Raw genomic sequence first — 23,363 nt, forward strand, 5'->3', positions numbered from 1 at the left:
CAGTGAGGTGTGTAGGGCAATAGTCCCAGTTGTGCATTGTGGCACCACCTGTGTGGAGTGTAACTGTCGCTGTGTGCCAGTCAGGGGCCACAATGTCTGGTATAAGGCTATTACTGAATATGGTGTCCCAGTGGGGAGACAAGGGGCCAGTGTCCTAGGATATATAGAGTGCAGGTCAGTACTGTGTAGGTGTGACCGCAGGTACACCACAATGTTCCTGCAAGGAATGTGGCCCCATAGGGAGTGAGAGGGTGTAATGTTAGCATTGAAGCCATCAGACAGCATGTTGCCAACATCAGCTGTTACTGTCATGTTCCAGAGTGACAGTTGTATGTGTGAGCAGATGTGGGTATTGCATACGACTACTGACATACCACCATAATGCCTTGTGGTACATCTCGGAATGTGTCGCAGTAATGTGTACGTAGCTAGCTATGGAGTATGTGATGAGGGATCCCGTGGCCCTACCGAGGCTGACCAGTGAGTTACCCCACCCATGGCAATGTACACCACTGTGCAACAGCCCCCACCCGTTGTTGTATAGTATGTCCATGGAACCGCACCCCCAGAGTGTCATCTGTTATCTGGTGTGTACCATCATGGCTCTGTGTGGAATAGCATGATCCATATTGTCGTGTACATGCTAATGAAGTGCACTGGGGTACGTCTCAGCATTTGCATGTGCATTGTCCACCTGCACGTGTGTCATGACGTCAACTACCGCTGTCATACGACATCTATAGTAGGTGTTGTAGTACTCATCTACTGTGTATGCCGTGAAGTGTGTGGTGCCAGTATGTGGCTAACAAGGGTGAGTAGCATATGTTCGGATTCCACCAATGAGGGGATAACCCCAGGTGTGGAACAGCAATCACATGTTGGTAGTGTCCATGTCAAGGATACTGTTGGTCTTGGAGGTGGTGTATATGGGTTGAACCATCCGAGCGGAGGTTATGACTCACGGACAGCATACACTTAATGTGTCGGTGCATGTGCGGCTATTACAGTTAAGTGTGGGTTACTGTCAGTCTCACATCAGTAGCAGCAGTATGAGCCCAACTGTTCAGTACACCATGAAATGAGGTCTGGTAACTGTGGGGTATGTTGAATCCGCAGCTGGTAATACTGTGCATAGCAGTTCTGGACACAGTTATTTGCATGTGGAGCACCTGTGATGCATTGTGCTAAGTAACTAGCCGGGATGTGTGTACAACATAGTGGAATATGGGGACACCTCAGCCGTGGGTGTGCCAGTCCAGGTACGTGCCTGAGAGGTACGGTCTGTCTATAACCAGTCATTGCAGGTGTGCTCTGCAGAGCCAAGAGGTAGGTCCTGGTCACTGCAGAGATATTGAAGTGGTGCAGTATCAGGTGTGAGCCAAGAGGCAGGTCCCAGTCACTGCAGAGATATTGAAGTGGTGCAGTATCAGGTGTGCCTTGCCTGCGTGCGTCACAGAGGATGATGTCAAGCATTGTGTGACATGACCACATGTTTCGCTAGCCAGGTCCCATTCTGGTGGTGACTGTTATTGGACACTGTGCAAGACAGGCAGTATAAAAGCAGCAAGAGTCCAACATGTGATCCATACTCTCAGGGCTGACAGGTGCAGGTCAACTGTGCCACAGCATCATGTTGTTTGACCAGGTCTGTCAAAGTGGACGTATACCAGATGCCTGTGGAATGACAGCAGAAGCATGGACAACTGTTGGGAGTGACACAGTTGCTCATAGTACAGTGGTAACAGGTCCAGATGACCGCAAAATGCTACCCAGGGCTCGGACCACACCATCAGGGCTACAACACTGGTGGGCTATTGCATGCCTCTGCACACGTAGTCTGTGCCCTGAGATACAACTTCAGTCACACAAACATGGAAAATGACAGTCACATCGTACCTGTTGAGTTGTGGCATGTGTGCATAGGTTATGTTGTAGAACCAGTTACTTGATAGCAGAATGTAAGTGACTATCACCCTGTGTAGCCTGCTGAGTGGAACAGCAGTGTGACAGCTGACAGTCACCTATGATAGGTGTGTTGTGTGTGTTATGACACCCTATTGGCTGTATATGATGGGCACACATGTCTGTGGGCTATAGGTTGGTGTGGTTGTGTTTGGCGATGTGGGCTGCCTTTGGTGCCCACACAAAGTATGGAGGGGTACTGTACAAGGTGTCTCCATATGTGGGGCTTGTGGTGGGGATCATGTGGGACTATGTGATGAGTGGGGTGTGTTGCCAATGTTGCACATCCCCACATGACTGCCAGGTGCAGTCAGGGTTGGTGACAGTATAACCCCCAGCAGGGCTGCATATGTGCATCCCCCACAGGCTGTACTGTTGTATGTTGGTAGGTGTGCATTGACTGTGTACATGAGAATAGCTCTATTGCCACATGTACAACATAGTCATCATAGTGACAGGCAATAGCACTGGTATGTGCCAGTTGGACATGCCTGTATATAAGTGGTACGTGCCAGGTGGACACGCTGTATAAACCACCATGTCTCACGAGATATGTGAGTGATGTGTGTACGACAGCTGTTGTACTGTAAGCAAGCTGGAAATGTATGGACAGACAGTGTACCTGTGAGGACTGGTGTGAAATGGGTGCTAAACTAAGCAGTAGCTCATAACGTGCCAAGAAACTCTGAACAAGTGCCGAACATGCCCATACATTACAGATAGGGTGTTGGATAATATCAACCCACAAGTGTTGATGACAGTCATGATTGGTGGCACAGCATCAGAACACTGCCGGGTATGGTCTGCCAGTCCATGAACCATTATCAATGTAGATGTTAGCAGTACAAATGTACAAGACAGTATGGATGTTTGACTACAAATGCCTTTGTATGTCACAGGAGTGTTCTACTACTGGCCTGTTGACAGACTCACAACTACTAAAGGTGCTACAGTGACATGTGCATATCACACAGTGTCAGCTACAGTAAACCAGGGTTAATGTGTTGTACCCCACCCGCATTGTAGGCCATACCACACAGACAAATGTCAGCCATCTGTGTTTGTGAGGATGTGAATGGCCATGACCTATGGGCAATAGTTGTCACAGTGTTGCGAACAACATACAGAATGGGCTGTGTGTGTGAGGTGTGTGACATATGTGCACATGCAGGTGGATGATAACAGCAATGACACCACTAGGGAAATACCCCTGTACCCATTAAGTAACACCTAGGCTGTGGTCAACATTATGGACACTGTGTTAGGGATGGTGTAGTGCAGTACACCTCCCTGAGCTGGAGACGTCTCCCTGGCCCTTTAGGTAGTCATTCGAGGTACCCATGGCATGACAGGGTGGTATCCATGAGCACGGAGATCATTGGACAGGCATACACAGCACCCATGTGACCAATATTGGAGCACATATCACCCTCCAGGGGTAGGGCCCATGCGTGGATAGCCAATACCAGCCTCCACAATACTCACCTCCAGTATGCAGCATGCTATCCACCTTGCATACAGACATATGCCACACTATGGTGTTAGACATGCTACATGTCCATAGCCTGATCTGAAAGACATACGTCATGGACAACCACCGTCCTATGACTAAGATGGACACATGCTGGACAGATCCCTGTGCCATACCTGTGACATACTCCCGCTATACCATGCAGCCCTGTCCACATAGCTGCACATATCATCCCTGTCATACATGGTGTGATGGCCGTATGGTTGATGTAGTATCAACTATCTGGATCAGTAATGCATCACTGATGCCCCTCGCGGTGGCGTAATGGGTGTCGGATACAGCTAGGAAACCCAGCCCGTACATGCAATAGCCAATAACCTTACTTGCGAATGACATTCGACTAGCCATTTTCACATGTCTATCACATGTGCAACACAGGCGATCCGTGGCAGGATGTTGAACAGCTGCACAGTACAGTGTAGATGTCTATGGCAAACCAGATGCATGTACAGGTTTCCATGCGTACTTGGTGCATTGTCACTGCCCAAGTCCAGTAAGGCTGTGTCTGTGTTGATATGTGACATATACACAGCATTAAGGTCAACAGCATTACCATGGATACATCAGGCATGTGTAGATAGGTAAGAACACCAGTGCAGGCAAACAGACATGCCCACATGAAGACAGATGTCACATGCAGTAGGAACACTAATGAGGTGACACACATATATAGGGATGATATCCAATGCATAATGGGTGTTACATGTGTGTGACACATACATGCCAGTCGTGTTAGTGTCATGTTGATTTGCAAAGATAATTGTGCAGATGTACTAGAACTGTATGTGCAGCAGTATCACTGTACATGTCTGTAAATGTGACCTGTCACCTTGATCATGTCTTACAGATAATGCCTTATACACGCCTACCAGCATACAGCTGACAGGAGGATGATGTTGTAATCCTGTACCTCCATGAGAACTATGAGGTGTTATTTAGCCATGTGCCACAGCACGCACAGCAGCGAGACGACCTGTGGCAGGATCTTTGCAGGAGGGTCAACGAAGTGGGTGGCCACAACCGCACCTACCAGCAGGTGCGCAGACACTGCATGGACTTGATACGTCATGCAAAACAGCGTGCCACTGCAATCACCAGGGAACAAGGTGGAACAGGTGGTGGGCCACCAACCCAGCATCCACTCACACACACAGAGGAGCTACTGGTCAGTCTAGAGACACCCTCAGAACAGCTCCCACAAACACTAGTTGCCATCGTGGAGATGGGTGTCTCCCAACCAATGAACCTGGAGTTGCCTGGTAAGTCAGTACTGAACATATGGCCAGTATATCCCACGTACGTGCATGTGTCAGTGTACATCATGTAATGTAACAACATATGCAAGGTATGTGGACACGCATGCTTCATTCTACATTATGCTACCCTGTGTATGCACCATACCTCTGAACTGTACAGGTATTTGTAGGACGTCCAGATGTCTGCCTCATATTGTCCCTTTCTGGCAAATAGCTGAGGAATGGAGTCATTAAATGATGACATACATTTGTGTTTACGACTGCACATTCTGTGTAAAACCATGTGCATGCAAACCTATTAGTCTAGCAAATTTCTAAGTTTGTAAGAGCAATATGTCACAGTTGTCCCTATTTGTCCCCCATCATAGTAGGCTTTGTCCACATTTATTGTTCTAAGAGGTTGAGAGGTATGGTATGCACACATGTGCTTACTATATGCTATTGTACAGGCGAATGTGTTAACTGGCACTGTGCACCCTGTGACTGTCATACAGTCATGGATAATGTTCATACCGCTGTGCCACCCTATACAGGTACCTCTGGCATGCCGCACAGACAAGAGTCCGTTGCAGGTGAGACTGTCATCAGTATCAGGCATGTCAAAGCATAGAGCTATTCGTCATGTGGCCAGTTAATACATGGATATACAGGTCGCATCACCCATCATCCACACAGGCCACCCATGTGCAATATATATAAATAAAATGACACACAAACATGAAACTACAGTATTTGTCATTGCTACATGTGTGTCCAGCTGTGCATACAATAGTGGAGGTGTTCTACAATGGAGGCATATGTACTATACAGTGGAACAAAATGTGTGGTACACAAACCAGTACCGCACAGTGAGCAGTGATATGGGCAGACCACACGCATCACCATTGTGTTATATGCCCCTGCAATGGGTTCACAGATTGTGATGTTCCATCCGACATGTCTCAGACACGTAGCGTTTTGGTTGCAATGTTGTCACCATTTCCCATAACCCATACCCCACATACCACACATACACCTGTTGTCTGCATAGCCCTGTGGATGGTGACATATCCAAAATCTATGGGTGTATGTCATATGGGACAACACAGACATGTGTGAAAGATGGCCATCACATACATGACCAACACATGTGCACACATGGCCATGGGGGATGGCCAGAGACAAGTAGCCACACAGTAGATGGGATGTGGATACACCCTGTCCCACTTTGTCCACACATGGTCCAATTACAGCTGTACTAGTCCGATTGTACAGGTGATGTGGTACGCTGCACATCTTAAATGCCTTTGCACAGCTAGTGGAGGTGTCAGTGACGTCTACCTCATAAGATGTGTTGAACATGAGGTCTGTGTCATAGCATGACGGTAGTCACCTTTACAGATTCCACTGACAGTGACACCAGACCACAGATATTGTACTTTTCCCTTGCTGCCGTAGGACATCACTGTTAGCTGTGCACCTTGTGTGCGTGGTACATCAATGTCATGTGTGAAATGGTGATGTGACAGGTCTGCTATATGTGGACATGGTTGCCAGGCAGCTAACACTCTGTAGTCATCCTGCAGGGGTGTCATCTGTATGTCCTCCAGTGACCTTTCACATGACACAACATAGTTTGGTGTGTATACACCTCAGCATCATAGGTCACAATCCACAGGTATGTCATGGGTATGCATACAGTTCTGGATATGCAATGCGTACATATCATGCACTGTTTAGCAGTATAGATGCCTCATGATGCCATATAATGGCACAGTGTCTGTACTTCACACTGTACAGCAATGTAGATGGCTCACAGTCCCCTACCATGCCCATGCACATTTGCTCAACATGCATTCTATCTGTAGGGTATATGGACACCATCGCAATGTGATACCTAGTACAATGCTGTACATGTGTCAGGACACCATTGTGTCAGGCATGCATGTATGTTAATGCACACGTCAGCAGATTACATGTCAAGGTCACGTCAGCCATGTCTACTCTTATCCTGTTCTGGTCCACATGGTGTATCACGGGGATGCATGCATACTACCATGATCATGTGAATTGCATGGATAATGATATGACACCTGCCTGCTGTAGTGTGCATTCCAGGGGGGTATGCTTACAAACACTATTGATGTCTGAGCTGCATGCTATCAGCTGTATCACAAGCATGCTGCATGCCATCTGTCATATCACATGCATGGTGTGTCAGTGTGTGTCAGTGTGTGTGTCAGTATGTGTGTGTGTGTGTGTGTGTGTGTGTGTGTGTGTGTCAGTGTGTGTGTGTGTGTGTGTGTGTGTGTGTGTGTGTGTGTGTGTGTGTGTGTGTGTGTGTGTGTGTGTGTGTGTGTGTGTGTTTGTGTGTGAGTGTGTGTGTGTGTGTCTATTGTAATTTAGAGTCTTTCTTTGCATTCACAGGTGATGTAGGTGTGTTACCCTCCTGCGGTCCATTTGATAATGTCCCCACAGATGCTAGCAATGATAAACATATGCATGAGGTGGAGGCAGGAATGTCAGGGGCTGAATCTGTGCCAATTGTCATCCCAGCTATGTCCCCCTCTTCCCCGCACACAGTTCAGCTGCCAACACATACCACATCAACAGTGGCCATAGAGGAAGGACAGTCAGCATCTGTTAGCATTGAACAAGAATGTGTGGTGGCTACAGAAGGTGTGTCTCCACACCATGGTGGCAGTGTACTGACTGCAGATGTGCCACACAGGCATGTGACTGGTGCTGCTCGTAGGAGGACCTCTGGCAGACATGCACCTGCAGGACATAGCGCAGCAGCTGGAATCACCAGATGCATGTTCCAGATTGTAATGGCGGCACAGGCACGTGCCAAATGGCAGAACAGAGAAGGGCAGAGGCTGCAGAGGGCTGCTATCAGTACCATAAACAACAACATCCGTGAGGGTGAGCTGTCTGTGCTGGAACATCTGGTAGGGGTGAGGCATAGGCCACGTGGACATAGGCCAGCTACACCACCTAGTGCAGGTCAACGTGAGCATGCCACCTCACATGGCCTCTCCCATAGTGCCGGTAGCAGAAGCAGTGCAGCTGGTGTTGCGCTGTCCACACCAGGACACAGCAGGCCATGTGGACGTGGCCCTGGACGTTCCTGGTGGGGACACGGTTCCAGTGGCCATGTGTCATCGGACAGTAGCCATTCTGTACCTCTGCCTGGTAGTGCCCGTGCAACCCCTGGCAGGCACAGGACACGTGGCCATGGCCGGTCACAGTGAGCTGTACAACCTGGTCTGTACAATCTGTGGCTGTTGATAATACCCTTGTGTAGGCCTCACAAATGACAGAACTGTGTGCACACATACACGCACACAGCAAACACAACTGTAGGGTTCCACAACACCCACATGCATACAGAACAGACATTTCCAATCAAATCACCAGCCCTTACCCACACACATGATGTCATCCATTGGTGCAGCCTATGCCCCTGGAAAACAGTATCACCCTGTGCATATGATGAAGCCTGTGATGCATCCCTGTCATCCACACCATCGGTGCAGGGATATGCTCAAATGGTCTGATGCACAGGGTGAACAGAATAGTGACTGGTGTATCTAACATTACTTGTGTATGCATATTTAGGGATGTGTATGTTGCATTGGTTGTGTGTGAATACTGAGAGATGTGTATGTGACATCAGTGGTGTACTGTCAACATGCACCAGTCATACCATGTAGTCCAGGTGCAGCATGCATTGTGATATGTTCACAGTATGTGTCTCGGTTACAACAGTAACAGCATGTTGGTAATGATGCCCTGGTTCCCTCCTATGGTGTACTGGCATGTGCCTACAGGTAGCAGTGTTTGCAGTCCCCCATGTGTAACTGTGGAGTACTCACAGACATGTATGGCAATATCAGCATGCTAAACGTACCCTCAACCTGACTGTTGGAGAGTCAAACATGACACAGATGTCCGCACATATACTGCACCTGAAGCATGTGGTCAGTTGAACAGGCTACAGCGGACAGAGACGTGACATACATACCAGGAAACATTACAGGTATGTTGACATGGTGCAGGGGTTGTACACAGTGGTCTGGCCAATGATGATGTTAGAGGCCACTTGATAGCATGAGACCACACTGTGTAGCAGTAATACCCTGTCACAGTACAGGAACATGGCCACATTCACGGGGTCTACAGCACTATAACGCACACCCCATAGTGTTGAGGTGTGGACCCTTGCTTATGTGGTCATCACCCTCGCAGTACTTTGCACCCACACGACGTGGCACAGAGAAGGAACATACACAGGTAGCCAGTATGGCTGGGACCGATGGCATCACAGGGTAGTTGACTACATCACCATGAGGGGTTAGTCACCATGACGGGTTAGTGATCCTGTTTTCACTGTATGGTAGCGTACACCCTCACACCAAGCACCAGACAGCCATACATACATACATATACACACACACTGTGGTGACCAGAAATGTGTGTAGGGATAGCCGATGTGTGTGATGCACCACACCTGCCGACGTCATGCTTTCCACACTGCAGTATGTACAGATCTCTACAACAGTGTACAGGGATGCGTAACAACTGGGACATAATCCCCATCATATGTGGCATATGTGGTCACACAAGCGGACACATATGGCAGTCCTGGGAATGATACACCTGCCATATGATGAGACGTTTGATAGACATGCAGCGGTATTGTCCACATTATGTGTACCAATGCTATATCTGGCAATTGTGTTGCTATATGCACACGGGAGGATGTAAGTGGTACAGGTGTCACGTGACATACAGTTGGTAACACCTGACTGCTGTGTATGTGTTATGTCATCACCGTCAAGTAACATTGACATAGCATACTGTTTGCACATGCCATGGTAAGATGGCGTATGACACACCTGTGAGCCATCCCCGGCACACATACATCTACACAGGTGGATCACCACTTTATGTACACACATCCCTCCATACGTGCTGTACAACCAACCGTACTGTCTGTATGTCACCATATACAGGTGTCAATGATGGGGCTGCATTGCGACTGCATGTTGTAGTTAGGCACAGCTGTGTTACGGACATCGGCCACTGCACATGAATGGTTGCTGCATACACAGTACAGATTGTGCATGTGTGTTGGTTCTACATGTGTCTCCTGTAGCCATGTTTGCATGCATTGCTATTGGTGGACATGTGTATTAACATACATAACACATGGACTGTGGTATGATATCACGGGTGTCATGGGTGACTACTACAGGGGAATGTGTCCTCGGTCAACATTGCTACCTCCTATACTGTGAGCATTCAACAGACATGGACCCACCTTCCATTTGCGTGTGTATGATTGCTTAGGCCACTGTTCTGCATGGGGGACAGCAAAGGCTAAGCTATGTACATATGTGTTGTGTGTGTGGTCCATGCACACATCCACTACAATCACATGTATGACATATCCAAACATGTGTGTTCGTTGGTGTACAGCAACACTCATCTGTCACAGCTGTGTAAGACCCAGGGCCCCTGGTATGTCTTGAGCTGACTTGGTCACGTATAGTGGTATCATTGCAATGCATAACACCTGTTGGAACCCTGTCGGTACATGTGTACTCTGCACAGTTGCTGTAGACCTCTGTACAGTCCACTGGTCATGTGTTACACGGTGTTGTGGTAATGTATGGCTGTGTATTGCTGCAGCAACAACATGATGATGTCTCGAGGGCTACAGTGTAGACTGCGGTGTGTACGTCTGTGATCTGCACCTGTGACAGCTGTGATGGCAGCTGAGTGTGTACTGGTCACTGCATGTGTGTGACCGCCCTGTGCATGGGGACAGTTATACCTTACTGTGCCCTTCCGTGTTCAGACTCCGTCTGCATGCAGGACGGCCCACCCAGTGCGTGGGGACAGTTATTTCTTACTATGCCCTTCCATGTTTAGACTCCGTCTGAATGCAGGACGGCCCACCCTGTGCATGTGGACAGTTATACCTTACTGTGCCCTTCCGTGTTTAGACTCCATCTGGATGCAAGACGGCCCTTTGCAACTGCTAAGTGTGTGAGCATGCCCAGTATGCTGTTGTGTAGATGGACACACAGGACAGTCTAAACTGAGCCCTTGCGTGTTGAGACTCCGTCTGCATGCAAGACGGCCCTTTGCAACTGCTAAGTGTGTGAGCATGCCCAATACGCTGTTGTGTAGATGGACACACAGGACAGTCCAAACTGAGCCCTTGCGTGTTGAGACTCCGTCTGCATGCAAGACGGCCCTTTGCAACTGCTAAGTGTGTGAGCATGCCCAGTACGCCGTTGTGTAGATGGACACATAGTACAGTTTGAACGGACGTGTATTACTAAGCGTGTGGCCATGGCCAGTGACACCTTGTGTCGGTGATGTCACTCTGTGCATGGGCATGGCCGTTGACATCCTGTATAGCCATGGTGGTCATCCAGGCAACAGATGTCCATTTTCAACGTCACGATGGATGCCTACCGAGTACACACTGGTTGACTATCTTGAAGGGTGTACTGTCTGTGGTGCATCCCGTGTCTATGTCTTGTTGTTGTAGTGCTCCTTAAATCTTACGTTGCCCTGATCACACCAGTGCCGTGTGTTTGTCTATGTCTACCGTGGGACAGTAATATGTCTGTATGCTTTCAGACTGATCACTCTCTATACAATCCCTGTTGGCGTCCTTGTCTTTGTGGATGATGACACATGCCTAGAAATATGCCTCTGGGACTGCTGTGTTTAGTAATCTCAGTAGCGCATTCTGTAAATGTGTCATGCTGTAGTGTGATAGGGTAGTTAGGTGTATGTTCGACTCCCAGCCCTGCCAAGTGTGTGTGTGTGTGTGTGTGTGTGTGTGTGTGTGTGTGTGTGTGTGTGTTTAGCGCACGCGCATGCTCCCGTCTGCCTCGGGACTCAGTCATGCTTTTAGATGCCTCACACCACAGATATTTCCTACCGACGTCTTTGCCTTTGCGGATGATGACACGCGCCTAGATGTATGCCTCTGGGACTGCTGTGTTTAGTAATCTCGGTAGCGCGTTCTGTAAATGCATCATGCTGTAGTGTGATAGGGTAGTTAGGTGTATGTTCGACTCCCAGCCCCGCCAAGTGTGTGTGTGTGTGTGTGTGTGTGTGTGTGTGTGTGTGTGTGTGTGTGTGTGCACGCGCGCGCACATGCTCCCATCCGCCTGGGGACTCAGTCATGCTTTTAGACGCCTCACACCACAGATATTTCCTACCGACGTCTTTGCCTTTGCGGATGATGACACGTGCCTAGAAGTATGCCTCTGGGACTGCTGTGTTTAGTAATCTCAGTAGAGCGTTCTGTAAATGCGTCATGCTGTAGTGCGATAGGGTAGTTAGGTGTATGTTCGACTCCCAGCTTCGCCAAGTGTGTGTGTGTGTGTGTGTGTGTGTGTGTGTGTGTGTGTGTGTGTGTGTGTGTGTATGTGTGTGTATGTATCTATCTACACACATATATATATATATATATATATATATATATATATATATATATATATTGTATATAGATATGTATGTTGGGATTATCACTCTTGAATGTACGTGATCACCTTGGATGTATGTACATCTGCTATGGCTCTGTGATAGTGCACATACTGTGTGCTGTAGTGATCGTGGGCTATACTTGTGTAGTGACCAGTTATTGTGTTGCTGGGTATTACACGGGCATTGGAAACAATGTTAGTACAGCACCTTTGAATGGTCGTATGCACATCTCGGCAACAGTCAGCAGTGGTTATTACTTTGGAGGGTGAGTATGGCTCATATCCGTATGTAGTAACTGACAATTCTATGCAACTCAGGTTAACATTACAGACTCACGTTTATCCACAGGTTGTGGTACAGATCCCAGGACTGTATGTGTATACATTGACAGGTGCAGGACTGGGTTAGTGTTGGATGCTTGGAGGGGTGTCCATGGCCAGTAATGGTGATCTCTACAGCCTGGCAGGTATGGTCTTTGACTGTCCCACAACCTCCTATATATGGCTGACACATGCTGTACCTGTGTATATGCAGACACACACACTTACCACAAACAGCTAGGGCTATCACATACACAGACCCATTGCATCACCATTGGGCCATGCAATAACCATTGTCACTCACACACACACACCTACGTGTAAATTGGATGGCTCAGTGATAGCTCTGGAAATGTAACACCACACCCTGTGCATATGATGTCACCTGTGCCACCACCTGTGATGTGTAACATTGATGCAGGATCAGACTAACCTGGTGCTGATGCACACGGTGGCTTTATTCCACTGTATTGATGTTAGAATGCTGTTAACACAAAGTGTGTTACTTCCAAGTGTATATCAGCAGGCATGATGCATTGCAGCTATGACCATCAATGTAGCATAGTTTACAGCACTGTTAATTCTGATGATGTATTCTCCATCCATGTGCCATTTCACTGATGTGTGTAGTATTGGCAGCATGTGTGTCTGAGTGTGCAGTACATGTGTGATGTGTGTAGTACACATGTATACATGTTTACAAATGCGTACACTGGCATACACAACATTACACGGGCTTCACCATTTGTACACTAGCTTACTTGTTCTTCAGCATGCGCACACGGGCTACCACACACGCACACATGCTTACTCGGGCTTACTGGCACGCACGGGTGCGGACACACTGTGGGCAGGTTTGCAGGTCACATCGGTGGTATCCATGGAGTACACCATCAGTCTCCTGACTTTCCCTAGGATAGCTCATAACATGCCTCTTCCACTGAGTACTGACAGCAAACATGTGACACTGCTCCGGTGAGATTACAGTGTTTTATACATACACACTCATGTTGTCACCTATCTTCTACTCTAATAGTCCCCTTATCCTATACTACACTGTAGAGGCTTGGCCCATATGGCATGACATGTTGTGATTCACTATCCTCAGCCTCACTTGCATCAGATTGCCTACAAATGCTTCGTTACATCTCTGACAGAGCGCTTCCACACATAACAACCAGTACGCAGTAGCCATGTTGTCTCCAGCTTGCCATTCATCTGCATGACGTACTAACATCTAACTAAACCTACATTTTGTATGTATATTATACATATTTGACTTGTTTTGAAGCACAGCGCGTTCTTGTGGCGCTGTGCTATGCTTCTACACCGGAGATCGGGGGAGGACAACTACAGTTTTATTGATATCCAATGGACAATAATGCCACGACTTCGTGATAGGGTGTACAACCATTATTATGATATCAACAAAGGTAATGACAGTAGTGCCTTGGCCAAACACGTCTTAGAATTTAGTACACATAGATTCAAGTTTATGGTTCTGGAATTGATGGCAATCAATTATAGAGAAGGGGACAATATGAACCAGTTGGCTCTCAGGGAGCTTAAGTGGATCTTTACCCTGAAAGCACATTTACATCCAGGCATTAACCAATATGTCTCAGTTAAACCAGTTCTCAATATGAGGAAGTAAGCATAAGTTTATTGGTTACCTTGTCTGATACATTATTCAGTGCATCTTGGTTCTGCACTTATACTCTCTGAGATTGTTTAGTGCTTTCCCATGGGTTCACCTTTTCCTGGTGATGCCGCATGTATCATGCACTTTCCATTTTTCTTACACTGAGTTTTAGGTCTGTCCGTAATTTTACATACCTATCTGTTAGTTATGTTTAATGTGATGTTGCTAAGGCCCCCTTGAGGCATGATTGAACTATGGTTTGACTCCCTATAACTGTTCATCATGTTCCAATTGTATTAATTAGTATATTCTATGTCATAGTGGCTTTAGGTAAGTTTAGGAGTGCCACATTACACTACACCTGTTTATTAACCAGTTGCGTGCACTTCTAAGCCCTCCATATTGTGTCCATAACATTTATGATTTTTCATTTCCCAGTTCATGTCATTACATACTGCTGCTTGGCTTACATAAGTCTTCTGGTATTTTGTATAACTGGACAATATTATGTATGCAGTTAACTTGCAGTTGGTTTTACGTCTTGTATACATATCCATTTTGTATATTCCTTTATATATATTTTTCTTGTAATCATTGTGTCTTTCTTTGTTGCCTTTTTTTATTATGGTAGATTTGCATTATATTCACACCATATTTCAGTCGCTATATTTATATGCTATGGTGAGATCCCCGTTGGGTGTCTACATCTTATTGGGGCGGCTCACGCTGCCACTTTTTATGTGCACCATCTTTATAGTGGCAAATAGTGTTTTGCATCCCGCCAGATCCTCTGATGCTTTATTATATATTTTCATATACTTGTATCAATACTCAGTATTTGATTTTTCAGTTGGTTCTGGTTGTTGGTTTTCCTGGTTTTACGTAAAGCCGTTGATCAGATGGTTATGATGAAGGTGTGTCCTTCTTTGTTTAGTCCGACAGTTGCTGTTGGTTATAGGATGTTTTTTACTGTCGGACCAGTTTTCGTTGTTTTGACTGTCGTCATATGGCTTTCCGTGCATACAGGATGCTACAACGGTTTTATTCCTATTTTCATTGTTGCCGTTACTGGTGAGTTTTATTACTTACCTTTTGTGTAAGTCAACTATGTTATATAGGTCTAGGATTTTGTGCATTAGTAGGTTCTATAGATGTTTTTTCATTGAGAAGGCGATATTAAGCTGATTTTATTAACCAGCATGTTCTGCACTATTGATTAATGACACTACACTGCCGTTTCTTGACAATATTTATTACATGGATATTTCTGCTAGGCAGAGTTTGATAATACCATTTGCCCTTACTGATACAACAATATGATCATCTGGTGTTTTTGATGCATTAGCTCTGATTATTTGCTCTATGATAAGGGGCTCACGATGAACTCTGTTGAGCGATTCTACCTCTAGGGATATTATCTATTTTATTTTCTATTAAAGTATTTTATTAATGTATTCGTGGTTCTTTTGCTCATATTTTGTGAACTTTTTGAAATATGGACCATATTATGTATTTGATCACTGACACTTGCTGCTTTGTTTTATAAGCTACTCTGAGTTTTCAGCAGGCTTGCACTGTCAGCTTAGGCCAGAAGTTGCTGTTTTTTGGTGTGACAGCATAATTGTTTTAAAGCGCTTTGGCGCATTTTATGTTAACTGTTTTTATTCATGCTCTTTCATATGTTTTTTATTCTCTTTTTTATTCTCTTTTTGTCTATGTTTAACATCTTTGAATTTGTTAATGATACCCCTTTAAACTACCTTAGCTTGAATGCTATAATTATTCAATTAGTGTTCTGATTAGCCAGTTTTGAGCACCAAGAGCTTTTGTATAAAAGGCTGCTCAATTTCATGTTTTATTACACCTGAAGAAGCATAGTGTTACTATGCGAACGCGCTTGTGTGTTCCAGTTCTTCATTAAAGAAGTTTTCTACATTGTGGATTCCTCTGTGTGGTGTATCCAGAGAAATAGATAACCTAATACTTCGATGGTCTAAAATAAAATTTTCAATGGAAGAGAAATTGTCAATTATAAAGATGATTTTTCTACCAAAAGTTTTATACATAATCCAATCTATTTCTATACCTCCATCATTTGCAGTAATTAAAAAGTTAAAAAGTATTATTAAAAAAATTCTATGGTATCCAATTAAATCCAGAATTTCCTTAACACACCATATGTTTAGTTGGGATAATGGAGGCATTGCTTTACCAAACTTAGAAATTTACTCAGTTTTTTCAGTCATTAAAACAATTTTGTATCTTAGATATAGTAAATATTCAGCTAAATGGAAATACTTTATCCTATCCTCATCAGCAAATCTAAATAATAGTAATGATCATTTTAAGTTAAAATGATTGAATAATGCATTCATATGGAAACTAAAGGAACCTTTTTCTTTATGCCCTACACAAAATTTTACATTAAACTATAAATATGATACTAAAATTCTTTAAAAAATGTATATATAGATATCAATCCTAAAAAAATTGGATATTCCTCATTTTCCCTATAGCATATACACAGGGGGTTGTCTTCTCCACAAATTTGCAAAAAATGTCAACATTTATACAAAATCAATTAATTTACTGGCATCAGCTGGTAAAAAATAACGAATTACAATCCATAAATACTTTATTGGAAGAAAATAGCCTTGATTCTTAATTTATGGCTTGATATACAAGAAGCTAGACATTATGTTAAGAATAAACTTGACTTCATACCTTCTTCAGTTAAAAACTCAGTTCCCAAATTCATTCAATACCTAATCATTTGTTCTCAACAGAATAATTTAATAAAAATTAATCTATTTATATATAAATATATATATGTGTGTGTGTGTGTGTGTGTGTGTGTGTGTGTGTGTGTGTGTGTGTATATATATATATATATATATATATATATATGTATATATACATATATATATATATATATATATATATATATATATATATATATATATATATATATATAAACAATCAGATCAGATTTAGCTAAATTCCCTGATAATTATTGGAAATATTTTTCAGAAATTAGTAAAAATACTCCATCAGATAAAGACAAATTAAAATTTCCGTAAAACTACTACCTCACTTAAATGGAGATTGTTTACCTGGATATTTTTAAATAGATCATTTATCACTCCTCATAAAATAAATAAGATGTTTAAAGAAGATATATTGTGTTGGAGATGTTTAGAGATACATAATGCTGATTGGACACATATTCTATGAATGTTCACATATAAAAACATATTGGGATGATATCAACAATTTCTTACAAACAATATTTATTGATAATTTCCAACTTGCAAAGTCATTAGTTTTACTTAATTTACCAATTCCATCCTGTGTAAAATCAAATAAATATTTACTTATTTGGTCTGTGTTGTCCATAGCCAGGAAAGAAATAACTAGAAATTGGAAATCTTCATGATCTCCTTCTTTTCAAAACTTTAAAGATCTTCTCTTGGAAGTATCCAGACTAGAATCATTAACAATTAAATGTAGATCCTCTAGGAACACAGCAAAATATAGCCAATGGTTGAATATAATTGATTTATTAGAAAATCAATAACAGGTCTTTATTAGCTTATATGCATTTGATCTAAATAGTTTTATTTATTAATAGTACAGTGAACATTTTTGCATATAGTTCATTGTCTTTTTTTTATTTGTTATATTTGAAACTTGATTTTTACTTAATGTATTACAAAAAATATTCAATTTTATGTTAACAATTGTATGCTTCAGTAATAACTTTAATAAAACTTTTTCAAAAAAAAAAAAGAACGATGCAAAAGCATACAGTAACATTCCTGTCCAAGGAAAGGAAATGGCATCTGTCTTCCAGGCCTTCTTGTAAGGAGTTGTAGTACAGAATCTCACCAATTATTGTTCAGAGACTAGGCAAGGAGATCTACTTAAGGAACTCCTCACAGAGAGGTTAAATCCCAGAAGACCCCTGATATAGTTTCCATTTCTGAGGTCTGCCCTGGTCCTGCTCAGCTTGTCCGCGACACAGTTTTGCTCTGAATGAATGTAGGATATCTGTAGAATGATACTGTGCTGTGAAGCTATATCCCAAGGTAGCAAAATGAGTCTGCAAAGGGTATAAGACGTAGTTTCCCTTACTTGTTGAAGTATCACATAACTGTGTTATTATCTGTGACAACTTGAAGAGGACCCAGGGACCAAAGATGTTTAATAGAGTTGAGTGCCTTGATCAGGGCAAGCATCACTTTGATATGTATGTCCTTGCATCTGTCCTTGGTGTCCCACATACTCTGTACTTTTATCCCTCCTGAAACTGCTCCTCAAGCAAAGTCTGAATCATCTTGGTAACTGACTGCTTTGAAACAAGGAAGGAGAATGACCTGGATTTAAGAATGTGTTCTCTCCACCAAATGATTTCTCTTCTGTCAAACCCAAGTACTGGAATTTGAAAAGACAAAGGGAGTAGGTGCTGTAACCAAAGACATTTCAGATATCACTGTATCTTTCTGATGTGGAGTCTTGTCAGTGGTATCATGAAAATCATAGAAGTCATGAGAATTAAAATCTTGAGATATTCCCCTGCAGTTTGAGTGGAAAACATTAGAAATGGATTTAGATATAGATCTATTTTTCCTGTGGAAGAAAAACTCTTCAAACAATGTGTGTAGTTGACATCCCAGAACACAATCCTGTGTAATGAAGGAAAGAAAAATTTGTGAATATTGTTCTGGTACCCCAGTTTTTTAATCAATCTCTCACCCATGAGAGAGATTCCTGATACTTTGAAAAAAGACTATGCAAAGATAATCAAATCATCTAAATGTGGGAAAATGTGGATAGCAATGAGCTATAACTGGAGTTAGACACTTTGTGAACACTTTTGGTGCAATGAATAGTCTAAAGGGTAAGGCAAAGAAATGATAATGTGATCCAGACACACAAAACCTTTAGACTCGTATGAAGTTTGGATGAATAGAGATGTGACAATAAGCATATTTTAAATCTAGTGTTACCAGGAAACTTGAAGGAGGAAGAAAAGGTAAGAGGTTGTGAAGTGACATAATTTTGAACTTGAACACTATCACAAACAGGTTTAGGAAAGAAAGATCCAGAACTGGTCTCCGAGCATGAAGAATATCCTTGACTAAAAACCATTCCCCACCTGGGAAGGTGGAACTGGTTCTATTACTTCTTGATACAGCATATGATGAAGAACCAGAGGAAACAAAAGATTCTGATCTGGAGGATGAGGAATGACCCCCCCCCCTCGAAATTGTCTCCCACTGGTATATGTAACCTTGATGAATGATCTTCAGAAACCATTTCCTTGAAACTATCTGTTGCCAAAGAGAAGAAATGGAAATACAGACTTTCTGGAAGAAAATAGAGTCCAGGGTTGGAGGGGCTCGCAAGGTCTCTTGAATAGTCATCCAGACTTGTTGGACTGTCCTTGGTTTTGGGAGATTTGAGGCTTGTTTTTGGAACCCCTTGCCATTTCTTCTTAAATGCTTATTTACAAGTATTTTGAGACTGTTTATTCTTTTTGCCAAAACTGTATGAGGAGTTAGAGAATCCCTTAGAAAATTTGGAAAAGGAGGGCTGAAAACTCTTAGAGATTCCCTGGATCAGCTTAACCTTTTCATCACACTTTTTGATCACTTCTGTAGCAAAAATCTCTATCCAAGGGCAATTTAATATCTCATTTTTAACACATTCTAGGAGTTTCTGAGAATGCAGCCATGCAAAACTCCTCAAAACACCAGTGGCCATAGCCCTGGAAGAAGCATCAACAGAGTTGTACATACACTATAAACAATGAGTTTATATTGTTCATAAACTGTGCAATAGAAGAAACTAAATTATTTAACACTTATTTTTTTCACACAAGAAGAAACTACAGATAAAACTTCCTTATACTTTTACATTTAGACAGAACAAACTTTAACTTATCAGCCTGGCAATTCAAAATTCTGAAAATCAAAGTTACAGAAGTATACACCTTTTACCTATGTTTATTAAATTTCCTGTCCTTATCACAAAGAGTAGGTTGGAATTAACTTAAGGTTTAGCAGCTGTGGGATCAAGTAAAGCTATAGCTGCTGAGTCAGGTTTGGGAATAGTGTATAAAAACGTAAAAGACTGAGGAAATTTATACAGCCTATCTACCTTTTTAGGAGCAGCTGGCTATCCATCAGAAAAATTGCAGGCAGTGACACACACATCCTCTAAAGCAGGAAAACAGGAAGAATGGTTGTAGGTTCTAGAAATTCATTCTGAAATAATTCATATTTTCTGCGAGTGGCTCTCCTTTGCCCACTGTGGGGACCCCAAGAGCCGCAGAGGACATGGCTGATCCCTGATCCATAGTGGCTGCAGGAGTTATACATGCCACTAGGGGTCCCAGTATCCTTGATCTAGTACTCACAAATAGGGCCACTTCTTTCACATGTACATACATATCATCCTATACATTACTGACCTTTTCCTTTAAAACTTATTGTACTTCCTCTTTGTTTAGGTACTTCTCAAAAGCAAACCTTCTTCAGTAACTTGATGACCTAAATAAATTCAGCTGCAATCCTCCTCTGACAGCTCACACTGCTAAAGCTACCTATGACTCCTACTCCCACTTAAATTATTGTATTAATAAGGCAGTCCATATACAAAGTGGTTTGTTTTAAATGTCTCATTATATTTGCTATGGTGGAAAACCCATATAAATAAATTATGTAACAAGAAAAAGAAATTGCTTAATGCTTATAACAGGTCCCATTCTGTCTCTGTTAAGAGCACACTTAAGCAAACTAGTAAGCAGTTTAAGGGAACAATTAGGAAGCTCAAAGCTGAGTATGAGTATGAACGTATAATAGCCACTAAAATCAAAAATAACAACAAATCTTTCTTTAAGTGTGTCAGAAAGTTAAGAAGTAACACCTAACAATGTTTTGAGCTAGTCTATAATACTGCACACTGACTAATATGAAATGGCTAATATCAGAGCTAACAAATTTAGGTCAAATTTTACTCCATACACAGTTATACCTATTCCACTGATGCCAAAATCTAGCCACAACCTTTGACACCCCTTTTAATTACTATGGAACATTTTTCATCAGACCTACTAAAAGCTTACAGCACCTCAGCCATGATTCCAAATAATATATCAGGTTGTGTGATTGCTTCATATTCTCTCCTGGTCTGTTTTCTCTTACCCTCATTGAGGCTATAGGAAATGTGAATTATTTTTTTATTTTTGATTAGGCTTGTAGTAGCCTGCAGACTGACTGCCTGGTATTTACATATAAAGCCAAGTAGCCCAGTTCACCTTAACGCAGCTTTATTATTCCAAAGAAAGTGGCGTTTTCGCTACAAAAAGTAAGTAGCTTCTTCAGAGGTCTATGAGAAAAAAAGGCGCCAACTTTTACTCATTTAAATACTAGAATAAACAGTGACATCATTTCCTATTTGGTTGTATAAAAACACAATTCTAAAATACAAAATTATAAACTCTTATTTTAAAATAAAATAAGAGTAAAGTACTAAAACATTTAAAACATGTTATACAATACAAATACCCTATTTAATAAATTAAAACATCAAAGGGAATTTTTTAGAACCAATACGGCACAAATGACAAATAAGACAAAAAGTCAAACAGTCAAAAGAATACCCATAGTCACCTAACTAACTTAGTGACTGTAAATCTCTTCCATATATAAATGCCATCCTTAAAAGGCTTTTTTAGTTAAATATGCTGTTACCAAAATGTTTTTGATATAAAAAGGAAAACTATAAATGAAAGAAGTATAGAAAAATACATAATTCCTAACCTCATAAAATAACATATAAGGGAACATATAAAAGAGCAACTATCTAAGGTACGACCTGTACTTGAGACCTGGTGCTATGTTACAACACTCATTCAACCCAGGCACATTAAAGGCATCTAATTTCAGTTCCCATTCCAACTCTCGGTTCTCTAATAAGAGAGAGGTCGGACCACCTCTAATGGAAATGGGAATGTGATCGATGCCCATAAAAACAAAACTGTGTCCTGGGTTATTGACAGAATGTTTTGCTAATGCATTATCACAATTCATATTCTTTATCGCATAACAGTGTTGATAAATGCATTCTTTGAATTTTCTGTCGGTTTTACCGACGTAAAATCCAGAGCAACAAACACAGAATGCGATGTATATGACAGATTTTGTGTCACAATTGATTTTAAAATGCAAGTCATATTTTTTCTGTCTTATGAGGAAAGTATTACCTGTACGTACTAAATTGCACCATTTACAGGAACCGCATCTAAAGCAACCTTTTAATCTGTTAGTGAGGTTAAAGTCAGATTTCCTCTGCAGGAGCTCTTTGATATTGCTACCTCTCTTATACACTGCTCTAGGTCTAATCCCTAATTTTCCAACTAGTAGTGCATTTTTAGTAATAAACTGCCAGTTTTTTTCTATAATACCTGAAATTTCTTTGGAATTCAGGTTGAAGGTGGTAATAAAACTCAGAGGGAACGTTCGAGTGTTCTCTTCTCCGTTTACCTCAGAAGGATGCACAGTGATAGATGGAGAGATCAACTCATAGTTGCAAGTAGCACTAGAATTTTCATATGAGAGTAGGGGTTTATAAAACCCTCTAGTTCTCTTAGATTCAACCTTGAGAGTCAAATCATTAACCAAGGCTGATGGGTAACCTCGGTTTACGAATAGGTCTTTCAGAATTGAGCATTCTGTTAGAAAGTCACAAAATTCACTACACATCCTTACCGCTCTAACCAGTTGCCCTTTAACAATTGCTCTTTTTAATCTGAAAGGGTGTGAGCTTGAAAAATGAAGAAAGGAATTCACGTAAGTGTCCTTTCTATGAATGGTAGATTTAAATTTGGACGTAGATCTATCTTTTATTAATTTAACGTCTAAATAATCAATTTCATCTTTGGCAAAGCGGTAGGTGAATTTCAAAAAGGGTGTAGTTTGATTGATATAATCGACAAGGAGTTGAGCTTGGAATTCATCCCCTCTGAATAGGATGAAGACATCATCTAAAAAACGAGAATAGTAGCGAATTTTCTCCTTCCATTCTGGGTGATTGAAAACAAAATGTTTTTCCCAGTAAGCCATGAATAAATTCGCTACACTAGCTCCACA

This window comes from Protopterus annectens, chromosome 12.part0, assembly GCF_019279795.1.
Source record: "Protopterus annectens isolate FY-2018-M chromosome 12.part0, PAN1.0, whole genome shotgun sequence".
Lineage (NCBI taxonomy): Eukaryota > Metazoa > Chordata > Ceratodontiformes > Protopteridae > Protopterus > Protopterus annectens.